Below are 11,121 nucleotides of genomic sequence, written 5' to 3'. Positions count from 1 at the left end.
AAACTACTAGAGCTAATCAATGAATTTGGTAAAGTAGCAGTATACAAAATTAATGCACAGAAATCTCTGGCATTGATTGAAAGTGAAATCAAGAGAACACTCCCATTTACCATTGCAACAAAAAAAATAAGATATCTAGGAATAAACCTACCTAAGGAGACAAAAGACCTGTATGCAGAAAAGTATAAGATGCTGATGAAAGAAATTAAAGATGATACAAATAGATGGAGAGATATACCATGTTCTTGGATTGGAAGAATCAACATTGTGAAAATGACTCTACTACCCAAAGCAATCTACAGATTCAATGCAATCCCTATCAAACTACCACTGGTATTTTTCACAGAACTAGAACAAAAAATTTCACAATTTGTATGGAAACACAAAAGACCCTGAATAGCCAAAGCAATCCTGAGAACGAAAAATGGAGCTGGAGGAATCAGGCTCCCTGACTTCAGACTATACTACAAAGCTACAGTAATCAAGACAGTATGGTACTGGCACAAAAACAGAAATATCAATGGAACAGGATAGAAAGCCCAGAGATAAACCCACACACATATGGTCACCTTATCTTTGATAAAGGAGGCAGGAATGTACAGTGGAGAAAGGACAGCCTCTTCAATAAGTGGTGCTGGGAAAACTGGACAGGTACATGTAAAAGTATGAGATTAGATAACACCGTAACACCATACACAAAAATAAGCTCAAAATGGATTAAAGACCTAAATGTAAAGCCAGACAGTATCAAACTCTTAGAGAAAAACATAGGCAGAACACTCTATGACATAAATCACAGCAAGATCCTTTTTGACCCACCTCCTAGAGAAATGGAAATAAAAACAAAAATAAACAAATGGGAGCTAATGAAACTTCAAAGCTTTTGCACAGCAAAGGAAACCATAAACAAATCAAAAGACAGCCCTCAGAATGGGAGAAAATACTTGCAGATGAAGGAACTGACAAAGGATTAATCTCCAAAATTTATAAGCAGCTCATGCAGCTCAATAACATAAAAACAAACAACCCAATCCAAAAATGGGCAGAAGACCTAAATAAACATTTCTCCAAAGAAGATATACAGACTGCCAACAAACACATGAAAGAATGCTCAACATCATTAATCATTAGAGAAATGCAAATCAAAACTACAATGAGATATCATCTCACACCAGTCAGAAAGGCCATCATCAAAAAATCTAGAAACAATAAATGCTGGAGAGGGTGTGGAGAAAAGGGAACCCTCCTGCACTGCTGGTGGGAATGTAAATTGATACAGCCACTGTGGAGAACAGTATGGACGTTCCTTAAAAAACTACAAATAGAACCACCATATGACCCAGCAATCCCACTACTGGGCATATACCCTGAGAAAACCATAATTCAAAAAGGGTCATGTACCAAAATGTTCATTGCAGCTCTATTTACAATAGCCCGGAGATGGAAACAACCTAAGTGTCCATCATTGGATGAATGGATAAAGAAGATGTGGCACATATATATACGATGTAATATTATTCAGCCATAAAAAGAAACGAAATTGAGGTATTTGTAATGAGGTGGATAGACCTAGAGTCTATCATACAGAGTGAAGTAACTCAGAAAGAGAAAGACAAATACCGTATGATAACACATATATATGGAATTTAAGAAAATAAAATGTCATGAAGAACCTTGGGGTAAGACAGGAATAAAGACACAGACCTACTAGAGAATGGACTTGAGGATATGGGGAGGGGGAAACGTAAGCTGTGAGAAAGCGAGAGAGAGGCATGGACATATATACACTACCAAATGTAAAGCAGATAGCTAGTGGGAAGCAGCCGCATAGCACAGGGAGATCAGCTCGGTGCTTTGTGACCGCCTGGAGGGGTGGGATAGGGAGGGTGGGAGGGAGGGAGATGCAAGAGGGAAGAGATATGGGAACATATGTATAACTGATTCACTTTGTTATAAAGCAGAAACTAACACACCATTGTAAAGCAATTATACTCCAATAAAGATGTAAAAAAAAAAAAGATATAAAGAGGTTACTAAGTGGACACACCAGTGTTTTTGACTGCAAATACTAATTCAAGTAAATTTTCCCCTAAAATCTGAAAAAGTAGCTGCATCACCCAAGATGTTCACGGTATTAACAAAACAACTTCTCCAATAACAGTCCTGTGTGCTCTGAGAGAAAAACTTTCCACCTCATAATAAGCGTGCAGAGCATTCCAAATGTGCAAATTAGATATAGACTATTTCACAAATGTGATATTAAGAAAGGTCATGTTGGGGACTTCCCTGGTGCTCCAAGGGTTAAGAATCCGTCTTGCAATGCAGGCCAGCGGAACTAAGATCCCACGTACCGCGGGGCAACTAAGCCCGCGTGCTGCAACTACTGAGCCCACACGTTACAAATAGAGAGAAGCCTGCATGCTGCAACGAAAGATCCCGTATGCCGCAACTAAGACCCGACACAGCCAAAAAATAAATATTAAAAAAAAACTCATTGAGCTGTACACTTAAGATTTGGATACTTTAATTACTTCATTATATGTATGTTCTAATTCAATATAAAAGGGGTGAACAGACACACAAAATGAAAGGTCATGTTGGCAGTATTAGAATAGAAACACTGATTCCTCGTACATAGGTGTTACATACGTTTTAGGAAATAGTCCCTTTATTTGGAGACAGTTTAAAAATTAAATTAAGGAGCCCCTCCAGATGTCATTAAGAAGCCAGATTAGAATAAAATGGAAATGAAATAAACTTAAATTACAACATATTTGAAAACGTGTGATATGAGAAGGGAAGTAGGAATATATCAACCAGTGATAATTATGGAGCTTACAATTTTGTCATTGTGTCCCTAGCGATGTATAGGAAAAAGATATAGTAACATTTTGACCAAGGAGGTGTGTAGTAAACCAGGTAGATTTGGTTGAGGTCAAGTATGACAAAACATTTCCCAGGTTATGACAGCCAGTATCTCTAAAAAAACAAATAATTTCCTTTCCGATCACTTCTACAACCAACCTTCTGGCCTTAATTCAGTCTCCCTGGTAAGTTCATCTACCAGGGAGAAAATGTATTGATAGGCCATTAGGAATATTTGGCCCATTTGGCAGTTATAACTATAAAGTAAATTAATAAATTGTCTTTCAGGCGCAGCTTAGTGTCCTGCAAGTTTTATTAAATTGTCTCAAATATCCAATGTCCTTATCACCTTCAGTGAGTATACTCGCAACGCCTCAAATCATAAGCTTAAAGGGCAGATCTTGAACTGTGGTAACCTCACTAGGAGACACAGTCCAGGGGGCCCAGCCTGGATAGGTTGTTAGTGTCTAATCAGAATCATTATAATCACCAGGCCCAGAGCTCATGTTTACCACTTGCTGTGTGCATTTCTTAATAACTCAGCCAAGGCCAACAGTGTCTCCTGCAAGTCTTCTCATCAATCCAGAGAGAATTTTCTCATGTGCGTGCTTCCACTGTATGATTTTGTGATAATGCAACTTTCACCTCTAAGAATGGGGGACGGGGAGGAAGGAAGAGGGAAGGAGGGAGAGGAGAAGGGAAGGGTGGTTGGGAGGAAGAAGGGGAAAGAGAGGGAAGGGAGAAATGAAGAGAGGTAAAAAGGAAGAGAGAGAGGCAGGAAGGGGAGAGGGAGTGGGAGAGGGAAGGAAAGAAGGAAAGGAAACGAGTATGAATTCAGGAGCCTCAGCTCAAGTTTGAATCCTAGGTCTACTCCTTACTAGCTGTGTGAACTTGACCAAGGAACTATCTTAGTCATTTAGTGTCCTCATCTGAATAATGGAGATAATAGGATTTACTTCCTATCATGTGGGGATTAGAGTTACTACGTAAAAATACTTAGGACGGTGCCTGACACATTGTGAACAGTTTCACATTTCATTCCTAATAAATTTTCTAATCGACTGCACTTTTGCTATAGAAACTGAGAAACTGTAAAAATCCTAAAACCAATTTCTCAAGTGCAGCAAATAAAGCCCAATGCCCACTGATTAGCAAAACAATACTTATTTCTGTAAATATAAAAATAACAGGGCTTCCCTGGTGGCGCAGTGGCTGAGAGTCCGCCTGCCGATGCAGGGGACACGGGTTCGTGCCCCGGTCCGGGAAGATCCCACATGCCACGGAGCGGCTGGGCCCGTGAGCCACGGCTGCTGAGCCTACGCGTCCGGAGCCTGTGCTCCGCAACGGGAGAGGTCACAACAGTAAGAGGCCCGCGTACCGCAAAAAAATAAATAAATAAAAAATAACAGGTGAGGCTGTGCTTGTTAAATTTTAATGTGCATAGGAATCAACTGGGCATCTTGTTAAAATGCAGATTCTGATTCCATTGGCCTGAGGCAAGGAGAGTCAGCATTTCTTACAGGTTCCCAGGTGATGTCGGTGCTGCTGGTCTGTGGGCCACACTTTGAGTAGCCAGACTGTAGACAGTTTGATTCAAAGGGAAAAAAATAATAGGAGGAAGGAAGTAAAATAGAATAATATATTTAAAATGCTAGGGGAATGGCCACCAGTGGGGAGTACTCCATAATCAGCTGTATTATTGTTGCTCAGAAGGCATTCTAGGCATGCCTTAGATTGCACAATACATTTATTTCAAATATGTGTTATACATATGTATATGTGTGTATATATGTATATAAACTGCATTTGTTTATGTTTTGTTCATGCTTAACTGCACTTAGGGAGCATCTTATTGAAAAAAAATCCTGCCAATACTTTTGTTATGAGAATAATTAGCTAATTTACTGATACAGTTTATTTACATATTATTTAGAATACAAAATTAATATATTCTCATCGGAAAAATTCAATTATCTCAGAAGCCTATTCATTTAAAATGGAAAATTCCCCACTTCACCCTTAAAAGTTCTAAGCTCCTAGGCTAGTAACTATTAGAGTTTGGTGTGATACTTTAAAATATTTTTTATTCTTATATATCCATATAAGATTGTTTTTCAGAAAATGTACACCACTATAATGCAACTTACTTTTTCCTCAAAGATATATCAAACATCTTTCCATGTTAATATGTAGAAATTCATCTCCTTCTTTTCAGTGATTGCACAGTATTCCAACATACTATGACTCATTTACCCATTCCCTATTGCTGTGCTTCTGGGATGTCTCCAATTACTTGCTATGACAAATAATGCTACAAAGAATTTTCTTATACCTGTCTTTGTATAGGTGTCTGAACACATCTGTAATGTGGTTTTTGGAGTGAAATTGTTGTGAAGGATACAGACCTCTTAATTTTGAGAATTGCCAAATTGCTTTTCAAAAAGGCTTCTACCACTGTTCCAGGAGCCTGCCCTGCTTCCGTGCACATTGTAAAACGGTCATTTGCAATCACTTTAACTTCTTCATAATCTGACAGGAAAAGGTCATCCCTTTATTTTTTTAACTTTCATTTTCTTAATCACTAGTGAGATTTACTATCTTTTATAATGTCACTAGCCATTTCAATTTCTTCTATGAATTGCTTGTTCTTATCACTTGCCCATTTTTCTCCTGGGTAACCTTTTCCTTTTTCCTTCTTTTTTTTTTATAAGAGCTCTCTGTATATTGGATATTATACTTCTAATATACATATTACATTTTTTATGGTTAAGATTTTGTTGGCTTGCTGTCTTTAATGGGGTATGTTATTGTACAGAAATTTTTACAGAATCAAGCATTTCACTCTGGATTCTTTTTTTCTATGTTTTTTTAATGTTTTATTTCTTGCTTAGAGGCTTTTCCCTTCCCCCAAATAATAGAATATTCTCCCACTTTTTTCTAGTAATTTCATTTGTTTTAGTTTTAATGTTTACATCTTTAATCATGATGTATATCAAATTGTTTTTAAAAATACACTTGCATGAGGCTTTTACCACTGGAATTATGGTTTAGTCAATACTATATTATTATTGCTACAAGAAAGGGTTAGAGAAGCTTATCAATGTAAAAATATCTGGATAGCCTAAAAAGGATAGGCCAGTGGTCCTAGCCTTTTCTAGGACCTACATTTTCTAAATGTAACTTTTATTCAACCTATTTTCATATCGACACCCCAAGTCAACTGTCATCAAACATTACTGCAAAGTAATATTCTGAATTATTACATGTTGGTTCTGCCCGTATGTGATTCACTTTCATATTGCTGAGTCAGTGCTTCAGAAATAAAATTCTCTTCATTCAGGTCTCTGCTGAAATATCATCTCCTTAAAGGGACTTTCCATGGCCATCCTATCAAACCTCAGCTCCCTCCATCCTTTTGTCCTGGTTTCTTTTTACAGTTCTCACTGCTACTTGAAAAAATTACATTAGACAGCCTTGTCTATTACTTGTCTCACCATGAGGGTGGGGCTTTATCTCATTCACCACTATACCTCTAGCATCTAGAACAACTCAGGTATGTTGAATAAATTACCAAAGAATAAATTAACCAAAGATATTACCAGATCTTGAAAGGTATGTCAAGATGTTAACATATCAAGTCAAAAACAAAAGGACTAGGTATGCTTCAAGTGGTGACTCTTTAGTCGGGTCAATCACTGGATTTAGTGCCAGTAACTATGTGCTAAGGAAAATAACAAATTAAAGAACATGTATGCTTGCCTGATCTAGGAATTCACTTTACCTTAAAAAATAAAATTCCTCCCTAAAAATTGAACTATCCAGTTTGCCTGTTTCTACACTTTATTCCTTACAAGCCCCGATTGGGGGCTTGTTAAATACATTAAAGCATATTTATATAATGGAATTCTAAGCAGCCATTAAAAAAGATGTGATATAAGCGTCATTATTAATATGAAAGTTTAGGGTGAACTAGCATGCAACATAATCCCATTTTCAGAAAAAGAAAATATCTATTACATGTGTGAGTGTAAACACATTCTCTGGAGAGATCTACATCAGAATACCAACACTGATTATCTCTAGGTAATGGGATTAGATTTGATTTTTATATATTTTTTATTCTCTGTATTTTCTCATTTCTCTAAAATAAACACGTATTACTTATGTGAAAAGGAGAAATTGTTTTGGGGTGGAAGACCGTAGTAGTGTGTGATGAAGTGGGTTTGCACACAGCACCCACATCGACCTCGTCCTCCATCCTTGGAGTGCCTTCCTACTCTGCAGACTGAAGAGTTAAAAACCAGTTTCCATACACTACCAAATGTAAAATAGATAGCTAGTGGGAAGCAGCCGCATAGCACAGGGAGATCAGCTCAGTGGTTTGTGACCACCTAGAGGGGTGGGATAGGGAGGGTGGGAGGGAGGGAGATGCAAGTGGGAAGAGATATGGGGACATGTGTATGTATAACTGATTCACTTTGTTATAAAGCAGAAACTGACACACCATTGTAAAGCAATTATACTCCGATAAAGATGCCAAAAAAGAAAAAAAACAACTTCCCAGACTCCCTTTGCAGAAAACCTAACGTAAGGCTTGGAAGTGACAAGTAAGGCAGAAGCCATCTCCATGGCATGTGCAGCCAGGGAGAGGTGGTAGTTTTCTGCTTTCCCATGTATGGTCACTGGGCGCCTGCAGACAGTGTGGCAGGTCCCCACTCCCAGAACACAACCTCTGCAGCCTGTTCTAACGTCAGAAACCCCACTGGCGAACCCCTTGGCCGCTGCAGTAGTAGCAGTTGCCCTGGTGGGCCACTTAACGTATGTTTTGCTGGAGTCTTTTCTGGGGACCCAAACTTGAGCCCATTTCTCCATACCTTCCAATGATTTTGTAAGGAACTAAGTAGTTTCAAAATTCCCAATATTAATTCCCATTCCTCTTAAAATAGCTAGAGTGCTTTGTTTCCTGCAAGTAAGTCATCAATGATACAAAAAAGGTAAATTGTGTATCATCAACTTTAAAAATAATGTATACTACACAAATCTATTTCAGAATGTGGAGAGGGCATGTGAGACTAACATACAAAAACGTGGGGGAAAAGGATCACTAAGTACACTAACATGTTAATGTAGTCATCTCTGGTGGTAGAACTATGGGTAATTTAAATTTCATTTTGCTTATCTTTAAGTTTTCTTTTCTTTTTTTTTTTTAAGCAAAAACCTTAAAAGCCATGGTTATTTTTTTTTGAAACAAAAACAGAATCCTCTTACAGGAAAAGAGCAACTTCTGAATGTATCCTGAAATGTTTTAGGCAACTAGGATTAGTAACTAAAGGTATTAATCTGCATGTAACACTGTAGCACACACAGGAGTATGTATCATGGTCTAAGTAGGGGAGCAAGTCCCCATGGTTCATGATCTCAGAACAAATATTTGTCTATTCTAGTGACACAGTCAAGCTGACTGCTCTCTGCTAGAAAAAGGGCAGCTATCTTGGGAACTAAACATATGAAATTGAGACTGGCCAGTACCGCAGCTGTTGGTGAGCTTTCTTTGTTTAAAACAGCAGAAGTATATCCCTTAGAATTGGCTATTTTAAAAGGCATAAAACAGAACGGAAGTGCCTTCACCTACCCAATCATTAAATGAGATTTCAGAAAAGAAAGGGCAAAAGTGAAATGAGCAAATGACTTTCTTTTAAACATTTCTTTAAAAATATTTTTTTCCCACATAACTAACACTTAACGTATTTCTGAATTGCTCTTTATTCTTCCATTTTCTCTACCCACTAGCTTCATGACATAGGACGCAGAAAAGGATGTCATACTTCTTTATTCACTGGCAGAAATTATCATGAAGGGTCACAATGCATTTGCAATCATCGAGGAAGCAGATAAAATGAACCATTCTTACTATGCAAATATCAAGGAATTGTATTAGAATTAGATTAATAAGAAAATATCCTTATATCTATTAACTCAGTGATTTTATAAAGCTAATTTTTATTTAGTTATTTATTTACTTTTTGGCCTAAAACAACATAAATTTATTCTCTTACAGTTTTGGAGGTCAGTCCAAAATGAGTCTCACTGAGCCAAAACTAAGATGTCAGCAGGGCTATGTTCCTTTCCAGAGGCTCTAGGGGAAAACCCCTTGCCTTGCCTTTTCCAGAATAAAGCTAATTTTTAAATGTCATTTGATACTAGCTACTTGTATTCAAAGTATCTTTCAATGACAAGTTTTTAATTTTCATGAACACTAATTTTAGATCTTTTATCGTTGTTTTCTGTCACCTAAGATATTCACCTCTGTTTCCTCTAAAAAGCTTTGTATTTTAGCTATCACATTTAGGTCTGTCATGCATCTCAAATTCATTTTTGTGAGGTAGGGAATCATGGTCCATTTTTTTCCATGGGGATATTTAGCTGTTCCGGCTCCATTTGTTGAAAAGATTTCCCTTCTCTGTTGGATTGCTTTGCTACCTCTGTCAAAAATCAAGTGACCACATAAATGTAGATTTGTTTTTCGGCTCTCTCTTCTATCCCACTGAGGTATTTGTTGATCCTTAATGCCAGTATCACACCGTCCTTGATTACTGGATACTACCTACTACAATACTCCTTGTATTGCTTTACAAAATTTAAGACTCTACAAAAGAGGGTATATAAATTAAGTTGAAATAAATGTATGGGCTCAAGATGAGCTTAAAATAATCCTTATGAAATCACTGTTAACCTGTATCATGGCTTTGAAAACACTCCATAATCACTATCGTTTCCAAAGTGAAATATATTTACCCACAAACGAAAAACTACAAATTCTTCATGACCTTCAACTGAAATTACGTATGAAAAATATTTCATTAATTTTACTATTCAACTTCCCACCAGGTCTTCCCCACATTAGTTAAAAATACCACAGTGTAGTAAGCCTAAAAACAATCCTTAGGCAGTGTGCTCGGTGGTCCCGAGGATCTCTGTCTCTTGCTTCAACCGTGTTTGGATGGAACAGACCCAGGGACGCCCCTTGTTCCAGCCTCTGACCACCCTCCAACCTTTTTTCCCGTCTTAACTTTTGGAATCAGCCACACAGCTATCCTCGGCCACCAGGCCCGGACAACTCCATTTTTTGAGCTTAACTCCTTATTAACCCATCAACTGGGAGCTCCAGGATTCCTCAGAATGATTCCACCCCGGTGGAGGCTGTCCTCCACGGCCTGGCCAACATGCGTCTGTAGGCCTCCTACACCTACCTCTCTCTGGGCTTCCATTTCCAACGAAGCGTTGTGCCTCTGGGGGGCGTGGGCCACTGCTTCTGCGAATCGGCGGAGGAGCAGAGCGAGGGCGCCGAGCGACCCTTGAAAATGCAAAACCAGTGCAGCCACCTGGCCGTCTTCCAGGACGTGCAGAAGCCGTCCCAAGAGGAGTGGCATAAAACCCAGGACACTCCAGAAGCCGCTGTGTTCATGGAGAAGAACCTGAATCAGGCCCTCGTGGACCTGCATGCCCTGGGTTCTGCCCGTGCACAGCCCCGCCTCTGTGACTTCTTGGAGGACCACGCCCTAGATGAGCAGGTGAAACTCATCAAGAAGATGGGCGACCACCTGACTAAGCTCCGCAGGCTGGCTGGTCCCCAGGCTGGGCTGGGCCAGTATCTCTTCGAAAGGCTCATCCTCAAGCACGACGAGAAGCCTCCAAAGTCCAGTGGCCTTTGAGGAGCCCCTCTGGTGTCAGGGCTTCTGCCTGAAGCAGCTCTCGGCAGCAAGTAGGCACTTTTTTTTTTTTTTTTTTTTGCGGTACACGGGCCTCTCACTGCTGTGGCCTCTCCCGTTGCGGAGCACAGGCTCCGGACGCGCAGGCTCAGCGGCCATGGCTCACGGACCCAGCCGCTCTGCGGCATGTGGGATCTTCCCGGACCGGGGCACGAACCCGTGTCCCCTGCATCGGCAGACGGTCTCTCAACCACTGCGCCACCAGGGAAGCCCAGTAGGCACCTTTTTAACCACGCTGGAGCCCTCTCCCAACCCTTGGACCAAATGGAAACAATAAAGCTTTTTACAGGAAAAAAAAAAATTCACGTGTTTGAAACTAGAGGATGCGTACACAGTCTCTCTACATGTTTAAACTTTTCTATAATAAAATATTAAAGTCATGTATCAATTTCAGAAAGGTACCTAGTAAAGAAAAAAGATTATTTCCTTTACAAACATAAGTTTTATAAAATTTCCTTTAAAGTTTAACTTGGAAAAGATGATTAAG

The 11,121-nt window shown here is 39.2% G+C and overlaps 1 pseudogene; it reads left to right on the top strand.

Annotated features, from left to right (window-relative positions):
- The first annotated feature begins 10,073 nt into the window (after nt 1–10,073).
- Nucleotides 10,074–10,577, top strand: LOC132516410 (ferritin light chain-like; annotated as a pseudogene).
- The last annotated feature ends 544 nt before the right edge of the window (nt 10,578–11,121 follow it).

This window comes from Lagenorhynchus albirostris, chromosome 2, assembly GCF_949774975.1.
Source record: "Lagenorhynchus albirostris chromosome 2, mLagAlb1.1, whole genome shotgun sequence".
In the NCBI taxonomy this organism is placed as follows: domain Eukaryota; kingdom Metazoa; phylum Chordata; class Mammalia; order Artiodactyla; family Delphinidae; genus Lagenorhynchus; species Lagenorhynchus albirostris.
Note: the sequence above shows the minus strand (reverse complement) of the source record. Positions and strands in the feature narration are given on the sequence as shown.